Raw genomic sequence first — 13,108 nt, 5'->3', positions numbered from 1 at the left:
GGAAGGGCAAAGAGCTTTTCCTGCACCTGCTGTGTCTGAGAGGCCTTCAGCTCAAAATAATTCTAAAGCCAAAGTGGCATATTTTGGGGTGCCATATCCTTGTCCCCTTTAAAAGATGTAGTGTCTATTCCCAAGGAACTTAGTGTCTGGTGGAGTGACAGAGGGCAAGCATGTGGCACAGTGCCGATGTATCTGTTACCGTGGGAGCATGGAGGAGAGAGAGCCTAAAGCTCCCTGCATTTGTCAGAAGAGGATGAACAGTTGAGCTGAGACCTGGAGGATGCACAGAGGTTCACTGAGTGCAAGTCTATGAGCAAAGGGCAAGCACACCCACAAAGGTGGGGCATGGGAAGAGAGCTTGGTTTGTATGAGGTACCATATGATGATGATTGTCATTTGTAACTGGGAAAGCAGTTTCTTAGGGAAAGTTCCTGAATGGTGGTTTAGTTTCTAAGCTGTTCTTATAAATATCTTCACTGCCCATAATGTAGTTGAAGAGCCAGGAGAAAACAGGAAGAGCAGAGCATCAAAAAAACCCAAAAAAACTATGTGCACAATTTTGAATCATGAATAGTGTATTTCCTCTTGTCTTTTTCATTTGTGGTCCCTCTTTCTGCCAGGCATTACACCTTCATGGCCAGAGGCTCTACTGAGACCCTCCCCCCCCCCCCCCCCCCGCCACAGCTGGCCCTCCCTTCCCACTGCTCCTTTCTCTAAATCTTCTGTCTACCCATTTCCACCCAAATCTCTACAGCATTAATCTGAGAGAAGTATTAGGGAGAAAGTAAGCATAAACTAACTCACATTAAATTTTGAATGTGAAAAATTTCTCAAATCTCCCAAATATAGTATTCTAATTGCTTAAAAGGGAAATGTTAAAACATATAAATCTCTAACTGGTGAAATTTTAGGAAGTAGTACAAAGCGAAGAGAGAATATTCAGGATACTCAGCATGCTGCCCCACATACTGACATTCCCATGCTAGTCCCTTTTTCATGCAGCCCCTTTATCTGCTTCTGGACTGTGGATCTACTCAGGGACCAACTCATCCTCATCTCATTAATTACCTGGATGTGAGGAGAGACTTGTGGTGGAAGGAGGGAGGGGACCAAGGCAGCCATTCATACTACTATTTTATTCATAAGCCACTCATTATAAGCCTTCATTTCTCAAATATTTCCCATTTCTAAAATATTTTTTGGAAATAATGAGATTTCCAGCAGATACCCTATTTCAAGCATGCTGAGATTTGACTGTCACTGAACATTTTAAAGACAGTATTTCCAACTTGTGGCATGAAGACATTTATAACAAGAGGCCCTTGCATCCAAAAGCATGTTGAGCTCTGTGTCTTATGTGAGAAAGAAATAGTCTGTATTAAAAATATATGCAGTATTCTGTTTTAAATGTGTGTAACTGTTATGGGAAATAAACTTCAGAGTCATTTTAAAAGTGCTACTGATGTCTGGCCAGTGTCACTCAGTGGCTGAGCATCAACCACCAGTGGTTGTGCCTTGACCTATGAAACAAGAGCTCGCCTGTTTGATTCCCTGTCAGAGCATATGCCCAGGTTTTGGGCTTGGTACCATTGTGGGGTGTGCAGGGGGCAGCTGGTCGATGTTTCTCTCTCATTGATGTTTCTATCTATCTCTCCCTCTCTCTAAAAATCAATAAAAACATTTTTGAAAGTGCTATTGAGTTCATAATAGATTTTTGTCATGTATATTTTCTCAGTAAAGTGTCAATAAAAGTACACCCACCCTTAAACTTGAATAGGTTTGAAACCATTGTTTTAGATTGTAATTTTGGACTACTTAATTTGAAATCACGGCAACATAAGTAAAAAACAAACATCTTTTTAAAAAATATTTTTAATATATTTTATTGATTTTTTACAGAGAGGAAGGGAGAGGGATAGAGAGTCAGAAACATCGATGAGAGAGAAACATCGATCAGCTGCCTCCCGCACACCCCCCACTGGGGATTTGCCTGCAACCAAGGTACATTCCCTTGACCGTAATCGAACCCGGTACCCTCCAGTCCACAGGCCAACGCTGTATCCACTGAGCCAAACTGGTTAGGGCAAAACAAACATCTTTAAAAGTGGTGGTTTTGGATATTGAGTGTTCTTAAAGTCTAAAGAAATCTAACATCTGAAGTTATTTTATTAACACTGAAAATCATTATGCTAATGTGTGTTCTTAAACTAAACATGATTTTGATTTCTGAGCATTCCACGGAGGGATCTCGGGGAACTGCCTGCCCAAGCACTTAAGTTCTCTCATTTCAGACAGGAACAGTTCTTGAAGTAGAAATTAAATTGGCAAAGTCCCATTTTGAGCCCCTGCCCAAAATGATTAAGAGAGCAATTCCTCACTTAGCTTTATTTCTTGAGCTTTAAAGGCTTTTGGATTCTGTAGTGTCCTAATAAAATGCAGATGTTCCAGGGAAATAGTAAACCTCAAAACACAGAATCTTGGCTCTGAAGAGCTGGAAGGGTCTTACCTGTAAAAACTTTTCACAGAGCTTAGTGGACAGCCAGCTGAGTATAAAATGCTGTGGGGGGTGCGGGGGGGGGGCAGGTAATGCAACCTACTGCGGGCAGGACAATTAGCTCCAAGAGGAGGCCCAAGGGAGCCAGGGGGCCAGAGGGAGCAGGGTGGGGTGCTAGGATGAGTCCATCCACCCACTGTGTGCCCACACCCAGCTGCATGTTTCTGGACTTTCTATTCAGATTCCTTTTAAAAAGAAAAAAGTCATTTCATTCAAGTAGAAATGTTCAAGTTATAGACTTTCAGATGCAGTCCTTTGACACATTCTTTGGGATCAAACATAAATTGTAAGTGGTATTATCTCTGACTGCATTTTATTTTTTATCTGACTCAGGAGAAAGCAACCAAAGCTTTTCCCCACTCCGCAGTGAGAGTAATCTCAGGGGATTGCTTTAGTTCAGATTTGTCAAATGCTCGCTTGTTCCTGAATAAGATACAGAAATATAAATTTTTAATAATTAATGAAAATCTAAACGTAGTATATCCATGTTTTTCTCAGGATTAAAAAACCCCATGCTATATAGGCTTCAACACCAGGCCCAATCACTATGAGTTGTTGTTTTTTTAAATGTAACTGTACATTGCCTCATTTTTAGATTTTAGATGTTATTACCTTCTTTCTTTTTTTTTCCTCCCACTCCTCCAACTCTCTAGAAATGCATGTGACTTTAGCTTTTTGCAATGTTTCAAGATTCTTTTATAAAATAGGAGCCAGTCTAAGTCACTGGTAGAGCTGAGAATTGTCTTACTGAGCAAATTCCATTGACACCACTATTGTACTGAATTCCAAATGTTAGGAGCAAGGGGATGCTTTTGGTTTTTGTATCCTTATGTTTTCTGTTGACAAAAAAAAGTCATTCCTTCCTTCCAAATGTTAGATCTTGGAAGAACTTGTGGTCTTGGGTTTAGAATTTAGGAATAGAAAATACTGATACAAAACCTAGGGGGTAATCTATCTTAACCCATGAACAGATTTTTTAACAGCCATGAATCCATAGCAGGTGGAGCTTTTCTAAATCTTTTTAAAATGTTGCATAACAAGCATGCTAGGTTTCCAAGGATAGGAAGTTTCTGGTTAATACAAACCTTTTATCTACCATTTAGTCTGTCAAAAACTACCAATTTTCAAAGCAGTATAATGTCTTATAAAAATTTCTAATAATTCAGAATCTTTTAAAATCTTTTAATGCCTTAGGTTATCATTTGATTAACTATTTAAACTGGTGAAGCTCAAAAATTTTGATTAATAAAAATTTCTGGTTGTAAAAATTCCAGTTAATCATAGATTTTACTATAGTATTGCTACATTAAAGTGGTATTTTAAGTTGTGAACAAATGAGCTATAAGGAATTATAGGCACATAGTAAGCATGCTTATTAAATGTACTGAATAAATTAAATGCATGAATGGTATCACATAAGAATAGAGAAATACATTCATACACTGAATATTTTTAAGTAATGAATTATTTAAGTTTGTAACATCACTAAAACCAGGAAAGTGTTGAATATGTCAAAATACATCTTATGGTTATTGGGGAATATTTTGTGTATTTATAGAATCATCTGCTCATTTGAATTTTTAATTCGAAAGCCATATTACAAAAAAGTTATACCATTGAAAGCTAACAACCATCCACAATCTCACCGTATTAATGAAATTATATTTTCAGGAGTGTTTACTAGTTCTTCTTTTTATTCTTCTTTCACTTACTATCATAAATATCTTCATCATATTTATTGATAGCTACATGATGGTTCATCAAGTGGATGTGTCATTTAATGCAGAATGAGCTTCTTTATGTAGATAGCTCTTTTTTCTTGGATTATGTAATTAGCACATTTGTGGAGAAGAGGCAGTATTAGGTAAAAGTATATGGATTTTTTAGTGCGTTTTGACACCTGATATCAAATTACTTTCAAAGGGTCTTTTGACAAATTATACTATCACTAGTAGAGTATCTCATCTTACTCTTGTTAGTATTGTTTATATATTGGCCAATATACAATTGGCCAAAAATGTTACTTCATTTTTGGTAACATATAGGGCTGAACATTTTTTCTTTTCTGTGAATTATCTGTGTGTTTTTTTCTATAGAAAGGATATTATTGGAGTCTTAATTTTTTCCAACAGTTTGCTTCAAAATAATAGTCTTTTGCCACTTGTGGTAACTATTTTTTTTAATCTGTCATTTCCCATTCCATTGTATTTTTTTAAATGTGCAAGATTAGTGTTTGTGTTCCATAAGATCTGTTGATCTTTGATAATCTCTTCAATAGCGTGAAAGATGCTTCTGTTGGTAATTTTAAAGATTTAATTTGTGTTTTTTTAAATTTGTTCATATTTTATTTTTTATGCTCAATTATTTAATTCATCTGGTATGCCTTTAAATTTATTTATAATTGGCCAGTTTTTACAATATCATTTATTACAGATTATTTTACTTTCTCATTTGTTCTGATTTTTCCTTTCGGTTTAACATATGGTTGAGTCTGTTTGGGGGATATTTCATTTTAGTGATCTACCCATCTCTTCTTGTTTTCCATGACCTTTTAATTATTATTTTATGAAGTGTTTTAATATCTGGTAAGGCTATGCTGTTCTCTCCTTTACCTTTTAAAAAATATATATGATCAAAGTTGTGAGATCAGGATTACTGGTATCACATTCTTTTCCATACCCCACGGTCTTTGAAAAATTGAAAAGAATTTCAGTTTTTTCATCAGATTTTTATATATAACAATTTCAATTCTTTTGTTAATTTTTGTAGTATGTATAATTTTGATTCACATTATTTATTTTGTTGATGTTTCAAAGTGTGTTAGCATATATTTGGGCAAAGTTTTCCTCAGTCATCTTAGGATCCCTGGCTGGGTCTAAAAATTAAACTGACAAAGACAAATTAACAAGACAAAAGCATACAAATTTATGTAATATAAGTTTATGTGACATGGAGTCCTTCATAAGGAAATGAAGACCTGAGGAAACAGACCTGGGTATTGTTATGCGAGGTTGGATGGAGAATGCACAGTAGTGGAGGATGCAACAGGTGAAGGAATATAAGGTGAGTGTAGAAAACGGGGTGGGGTTGGTGGGGGGGAGACTTAACAAGGCCCCTGTGCTCGGATCCTTCTTAGAGTCCCTCTGTCTTGGGGTAAAGGTGCTCCTCTCCTCCGGGTATGAGGATCCCCTGTTTCAGGGGAGAAAGGTGGCAGGAAGGTAGGAGTAACCTTCCTGATTCTGTCATTTTCTCAGATTCCTTCAGCTTAAAATCTTCAGTATGCCAGGGTGCCATATTTTGGAGTGGCATATTCTGAATGCCATTATTCATCACATTTTTATATCTCTTCTTCATCTGTGTTGGCATACCCTCTCTCATATCTCACTTTGGGTATGTTTACTTTTTTCTCTTGGGTTTTATTTTCCAGAGTTTTATCTGTTAGTTTAAATACAAATGTAATTTTATATTGTTTACATGAATGTCTAACTAAAAATTATTGGAAAACCTCTTTATGTTGTTTCTGGATATGGGAAGGATGAGAACATACCGTGGTTAGAACTGGTCACCTTGTTTTGGTCTCCTGCTGTATGAAGCCACCAAGCCATTGGCAGGGACTTACGGGGTTCCACAGAATGGGAGAGTTGCTGGGGAGGGAACCCACCTAGGGTGCTTGTCTCTCATCAGTAATGATGACCATAGGTCATGCTTGTTTGATATCATGCATTCTGTTGTTGTTGAAGAGTTTCCTTTTTAGATGATTTTGTAGGTATTTCTAAAAGAGTTAAGGAGAGGCCATTTCTGTCATTTCTGTGAATTGTGCCAGCTTCCCCATCTTATATTTCTTTCATTTTTTCATTCTGCAAATATTTGTACAAAGTAAAAATTTGAAGTGGGTGCACAGTTATAGTTCATCTCAAGCAGTGGTTCTTAGTCTGATCTTTGGACCCCACAGCATTGGAATCACCTGGGAGTTGGTTAGAAATGCAAAGTCTCTGTCCCCCCATTACTGAATCAGATATTCTGGGCATGGGGCCCGGCAATCTATGTTCATCAGCCCTTGAGGTGATTTTGATGCCACTAAAGTTTAAGACCACTGACCTACTTTATTTATAACCCCTTTGAATGAATTCTTTAATAGCAGGTTTATACTGATTTTTCAGAATCTTTCATGCAGTAATAAAAAAAATATCTTGGGGCCCTGACCGGTTTGGCTCAGTGGATAGAGCATTGGCCTGCGGACTCAAGGGTCCCAGGTTCGATTCTGGTCAAGGGCATGTACCTTTGGTTGCGGGCACATACCCAGTAGGGTGTGTGCAGGAGGCAGCTGATCCATGTTTCTCTCTCATCGATGTTTCTAACTCTCTATCCCTCTCCCTTCCTCTCTGTCAAAAAATGTCTCTCTCTCTCTTCTTAAAAATATATCTTGGGTGTTTGGAAGGATTCCTGTAGAGATCTAAACCTCTTCTCTTCTCCCCCTTACAAATAATTGTTATTGAGTAGGTCACAGTACCCTAAGTAAAATTCAGGAAAGTTTCAAATGTGACGTAAAACTTTTAGGAAATTGGCTATTGTCTAAATATCCATAACACAGAGCTTCTAGCCTGGAATTTTTTAGTCCTACAGGAAAAAACAAAAAAAAAGTAAACCACCCAAAACATGGGGTAACATGAAATAACACTTCATAATTTACACAGCATTTTTATGTATTGTTTCTGGAAAAAGTACCTTCTGTCAACATATCACAGAATAGCACTTTCAAATGGAGTTGAACCACTCCTTGACCTGTGTGACTCATCCTATTCATTTAGTTATCTGTGGATCCCTGCAGGAAGTACAGCAGTCTCCATGTTACCTAAACTCATTCAAGGCCACTAAGCTCTGCCGCCAACTTCCCACCTTTAGCCTTGAACAGGTTCATAGATCATGAAACTTCTGCCCACAGACTGAGTGCATTTCTCACTTATCCATTAACCTTAAGCTAATCATTCTTTAAGCAATAAAATGAGCAGGAAAAGGAATACAAAAATACCTTAAGGTTTTTGTTAATAGTTACATTTAATTTTTTTTGAAATATCACTGTCAAATTCAAAAGGTTCTAAATTCCTTACTGCTAATCTGATTTTCATATAATTTTACCAAAGCATAGACAGGATTTGGGATTACCTCTTCCTTCCTCGATGAAAAGTTAATACAAATAGAAATGTAGTATTTAAGAACTGGACGTGATCTTCTTATGGATATCATCAAACACCCCTTCCTTCCCCCTTAACTGATGGGCATCCGAGGCTAGAGACTCACAGCTACACCAGGTCATCTGGGCCGCCTTGTTCCTCCCAGAAAAGATAAGGTACAGTTGGGCATTTCTGTCTTACTCTTTTCAGCAGACCTTGTACACATTGTGTTTCTGCAGTATCAATATGCTAATGTTCTAGATAGTGGTCATTTCCTTCAGGGTAATTGACAGAAATTTTGAAAGTGTTCCAAAAGTTTAGATACTAGAATAGTGTTTGTTTCCTGTGACCTGGGTTTAGGAAACAGCTGTTCAGTAGCTGCTCAGAACTTGGTGACGTCTCCTGAGGAGTTGCCATGAGTTCTTTGTTGTCTAAAAGTTATTTCTTCTGACTGCCTGCAATTATTCTAAACCACCACACTTTAGGTAAGGACCATCCTTTCTTAGTTGCATGTAAAGAAATAAAATAAGTACCATTTGATTCTTGATAAATGTGTGTAAGGGGTATTTGTGTGTGTGCATGTATGTGTGTTGGAGGAGGGTGAAGAAAACTGTAAAGTCATTTCACTTTCTTTTTAAAAATGTGTTTATTTTAGCATGCTCAGGAGAATTAATTTTTGAAATACCAATTCTGAGGAATAGGGGCTCTATAATACTTTAGAATACTCATCAAAATAATATATGGTATAAAGTAATTTTAAGTCTGTCATAGAGAGTAATTATTCATGAAAGCTAAGTAGAAAACCTTTAAAAACTGTAGAATCATAGGGCACAGAAGTTGATAATTTAAAAATCCATGTTTAAAAACCCCTATTCTAGAAAAATATTTTAGTGTGTCTTTTTGGTCCAATCTGAGACAGCTTGTATTCATTTTTTAAGGTAGGAGCAGGAGGTTGGATAGACTTTAAAAATGGTTGAGTTTGTATTATTTTGAAAACTAATTTAAGGCAGAAATAAAACATAGCTGTTAAATATAGTAAAAGCGCAGAATTGGTGGTTTTAAAATAAAGGAAATCTTGTTGCATTGTATATATTTTTCATTGTCTAACAAGTCCTCAGTTCCTGAATAGAATTTTTTAAATTAAATGTTTTACTATGTCCAAATGTAAAGAAAAGTAAAGTTATGGAAAAAAAGAGAAATAAAAGTACCGTTAGAAAAGAAGCAATAATTTTTAAAAATAAGAGGAAGTTGAAACTTGTTTCTAACAGACACACACTCTGGGGAAAAGAAGGGAGACAGGTAACAGATTCCTTGCATTACAGTTAGTAAGTCTCACCAGGTGCTGGCAGAGTGGGGCACCCAGACAGGCATGGTGATGGCGATAGGAAATGGAACAGCCACTCTGAGAAAGTTTGGCAGTTCCTTTCCAAACCAAACAGTGCACTTATCATAGGACCCAGGAATTGCATTCTTGCACATTTATCTAAGAGAAGGGACTTATTTTCATTCAGGAACTAACATACTAATGTTCATAGCAGGTTTATTCATAATAGCCAATAGTGAATGAATGAATTCAGTGAGTGAATGGTTAAACAAACTGTGATACATCTATACCATGAAATTCTGTTCAGCAAGAAAAAGGAACAAATTGTCAGTGCATGCAACAACTTGGATGACCCTCAAGGAAATTTTGCTGAGTGAAAAAATGAAAGGGTATATACTTCATGATTCCATGTATGTAAAATGTGTGAAATAACATCCTAGATAATAAAAGGTTAATATGCAAATCTACTGAACAGCAGAACAATGGTTGCTATGACGTGCATTGACCACCAGGGGGCAGACACTCAACACAGGAGCTGCCCCCCTGGTGGTCAGTGCGCCCCCACAGGGCTCATGGCTGGTGAGTGCAGTTGTGGCGGGAGTGTTTCCCGCCTCCGTGGCAGCACTAAGGATGTCTGACTGCGAGAGGGTGCAGGCTGGGCTGAGGGACCACCCCCCAACACGCCTCGAGTGCACAAATTTTGTGCACCAGGCCTCTAGTGATTATAGGTTTGGAGAACAGGTTAGTAGTTAGGGAAAGGAGGGTATGGTTACAAGAAGGTGACCTGGGCAACTAAGATAGTACAGTTGAATGTCTTGATTGTGGTTGTTACTGTTACACAAGACTGTACATAAAACATCGTAGGGCTCCCCTGCCTGGCCCCCAAACACACACAGTGCATGTGTGACTAGTGAAGTCTGACTAAGCACTGTGGAATGCACCAGTGTCAGTTGTTTGGAGTTTGATATTGTACCATCTTGTTTATATATAACATTGCGGAAGTTCAGGGTGGATGCACGGGACTATCCTATACATTTTTTTACAACATCCTCTGAACCTATCATTGTTTTAAAGAAAAAAGTTAAAAACAGCAATTTTTCCAGTGGTACAAAAAAAAAAAAGATTGAATATAGTAATTTCATCTAGTTCACGGAAAAAAGAAAACCTGATGTATGTACACCCAAATGTTAGTTGTGGTCATCTATTTTTGGTGATTTCAGAGGACTTTTAAAAGTTCTGACACACTGACAGATTTTAGTATTGTCTTTTAGAGGTCCTGTAGTTCGACAGCCCGTTAGCGGTTAAGTTTTTATCAAAAACACTTTGGAAAGTATTTGCTTACTATTTGTATTGAGAAATTTGTTTAGAAATTTTCAGAGATTTCACATTTCTGCCTTGATCGTGTCATATGTATCTTAGTATCACAAAATTCATACTCTCCTACTCTCCAACAGTATAAAAACATCTGAACTCTAAATATTTAAATCATAGGTTTTAAATTTATTTTTAGTCTGTTATTTATCTTGGATGAAAAATTCTCTTAATCTTTAATATTATGTAAAGATTGCCAAAATTTTTCTTAACTCATATTTAAATTTTACTGTTTTTCTTTTAACATTGAAGAAGTTCTCACTAACTCGTTTACTAGAGAGGGTTATCCTGGTTGTCCTCACATCACCTGTGCCCTTCCTCCCAGCAGCTGCGGGGCCATTTTCAGGCCCAGCACCTCACTGTCTTTCGCTACTTGGCAGAGCAGTGGTGTTAAAGGCTTACTAGGTGAACCGGTTAATAATGCAGATTTTTTTTCAATAGATGGACTTACACATATGTTGATATATATATACGATTTGATATGTATGCTATTTTGTTGTATTGGCAACAAGCTTCAAAACTTCATATGTCAAATTTGCTGAAGGTGTTAATATCATAGATATTTTTACACTTAAAAATGTTGAATTTCGTGCCAAAAAAAAGAGCACTTGCAGGAAGTTTTAATTCATTATTTTGAAGAAAAAGTTATCATATACTTTGGGAAGCTTATGGTGAACATGCTCCATCTCAAGATACTTGTGAACGCTATTTTAAACGCTTGAAAAGTGATGATTTTGATGTGAAAGACAAAGAACGTCCAGGTCAACCGAAAAAGTTTGAAGACCAATAATTACAAGCATTATTGGATGAAGATGCGTGTCAAACTCAAAAACAACTTGCAGAAAGATGAAACGTTGCTCAGCAAACAACTTCTGATCGTTTACAAGCAATAGGAAAGATTTTAAAGGAAGGAAAATGGGTGCCACATCAACTCAATGAAAGACAAATGGAAAATCAAAAAGTCATCAGTAAAATGTTGCTTCAACGGCACGAAAGAAAGTCTTTTTTGCATTGAATTGTGACTGGCGATGAAAAGTGGATTTATTTTGAGAATCCCAAATGCACAAAATCATGGGTTGATCCAGGTCAACCATCAACATAGACTGCAAGGCCAAATTGCTTCGGAAAGAAGACAATGCTCTGCATTTGGTGGGATCAGGAAGGTGTGGTGTATTATGAGCTTCTAAAACCAGGTGAAACTGTTAATACTGATCGCTACCAACAACAAACAATCAATTTGAACCACGCTTTGATGGTTGAAATGACCAGAATGTTCCAGAAGACACGGCAAAGTAATTTTGCTTCATGATGATGCACCATCACACACTTCAAAACCAGTTAAAGACACGTTAACAGATCTTGCCTGGGAAGTATTAACCCACCCACTGTATTCACCAGACCTTGCTCCTTCAGATTAGCACTTGTTCCTATAGATGGCACATGCACTTTCTGAGCAGCATTTTAAAATGTATGAAGAAGTGGAAAATTGGGTCTCTGAATGGTTTGCCTCAAAACAAGAAAAGTTCTATTGGGACAGTATCCACAAATTACCTGAAAGATGGGGAGATGTGTAGCTAGCTATGGACATTACTTTGAATAAAGCACTTTTAATGCTTCTCTTGAAATTATTGTGTTTTCTTTGATTACAAAATTCGCCATTATTAAACGGTGCACCTAGTAGCTGTGGAATAGGTTGAAATGATTCCTAAAATGAGCCTGATGGATTTTAAAAAGTATTCCATATATTTTATGGAACCCTCATGCCTCATTAAAATTTATAATTGAGAATTGATTATGCCATCTTCACTGGTAATGGGATTTTGTTGTTGTTTCGAGTAATTTATCCATTTGAAATTGGTAGTGGTTGCTAAAGTGGAAGTTGCAGTCAGATAAAACTTAAGCAATGATCTGGTGTTCAAATAAAAAAGAAACAGACCTGGGTTGATAAAGGAATTAAATGATTACACCTGACTCCTGGTAGAAAAACTACTGCAATTCTTTCATGGGTTTTTTTTTTAATCTTAAGGCTATGTTTTGCAGTTGTATAAATCTTTGTATTTGTTTTGCTTTCCCCAGTATAATAAATGACATCATAAATGCAAACAAGGCATCATTTTTCCTTGTGGAAGATGTCCATAATTTGTATTTTTCTAGAGTCATTCTAAATTTACATGCTACTCACTCTCTAGATTTGAAATATTCCCTCAGATGTCCTTTCATCATTTTGCTATTCCCAAATGTGGTTGTTTCTTGGTGAAAACTGGGTTGGTGATTCTAGGACAAACAGCAGAATTAAAACATCCTCATGCAGGCATGTGGCTGAGGGTGAATCTTCCCAGCTGCTGAGCAGGACAGTAATTCCACCTTTGCTGTGTGCTCTTCTTCCGAGGCCTGAGTGTGGAGCTGGAGTGTGACTGCTCACCGTCGGACTCGCTCAGTGGCAGCGCTGAGGTGCCAGGAGCTCTGAAACAGTGTGTGCCCACACAGGGCAATTGAAGTATTTCAAACAAGTGTGTAAAGTGTCTTAAAACTTAAAACAATTGTTTTCTTCCTTTAAAAAAAATGTTATTTTAAGTTTCCTAATCCAAACCTCCCCTTTTGTGAGGTTGAGACATGATTAGAGTTCATTGCCATACTGAAAACCTAAGATAAAAATCCGCAGGACTGGTTGAATCTGGCAGGCCCAGT

At 37.2% G+C, this 13,108-nt stretch overlaps 1 protein-coding gene across 1 annotated transcript in view; it reads left to right on the top strand.

The window, feature by feature from the left end:
- Positions 1-13,108, top strand: part of DTNBP1 (dystrobrevin binding protein 1) — a 152,199-nt gene that overhangs the window by 119,137 nt on the left and 19,954 nt on the right. The gene's annotated exons all lie outside the window — the stretch shown is intronic.

Source organism: Cnephaeus nilssonii (assembly GCF_951640355.1).
Source record: "Cnephaeus nilssonii genome assembly, chromosome: 7".
NCBI lineage: Eukaryota > Metazoa > Chordata > Mammalia > Chiroptera > Vespertilionidae > Cnephaeus > Cnephaeus nilssonii.
Note: the sequence above shows the minus strand (reverse complement) of the source record. Positions and strands in the feature narration are given on the sequence as shown.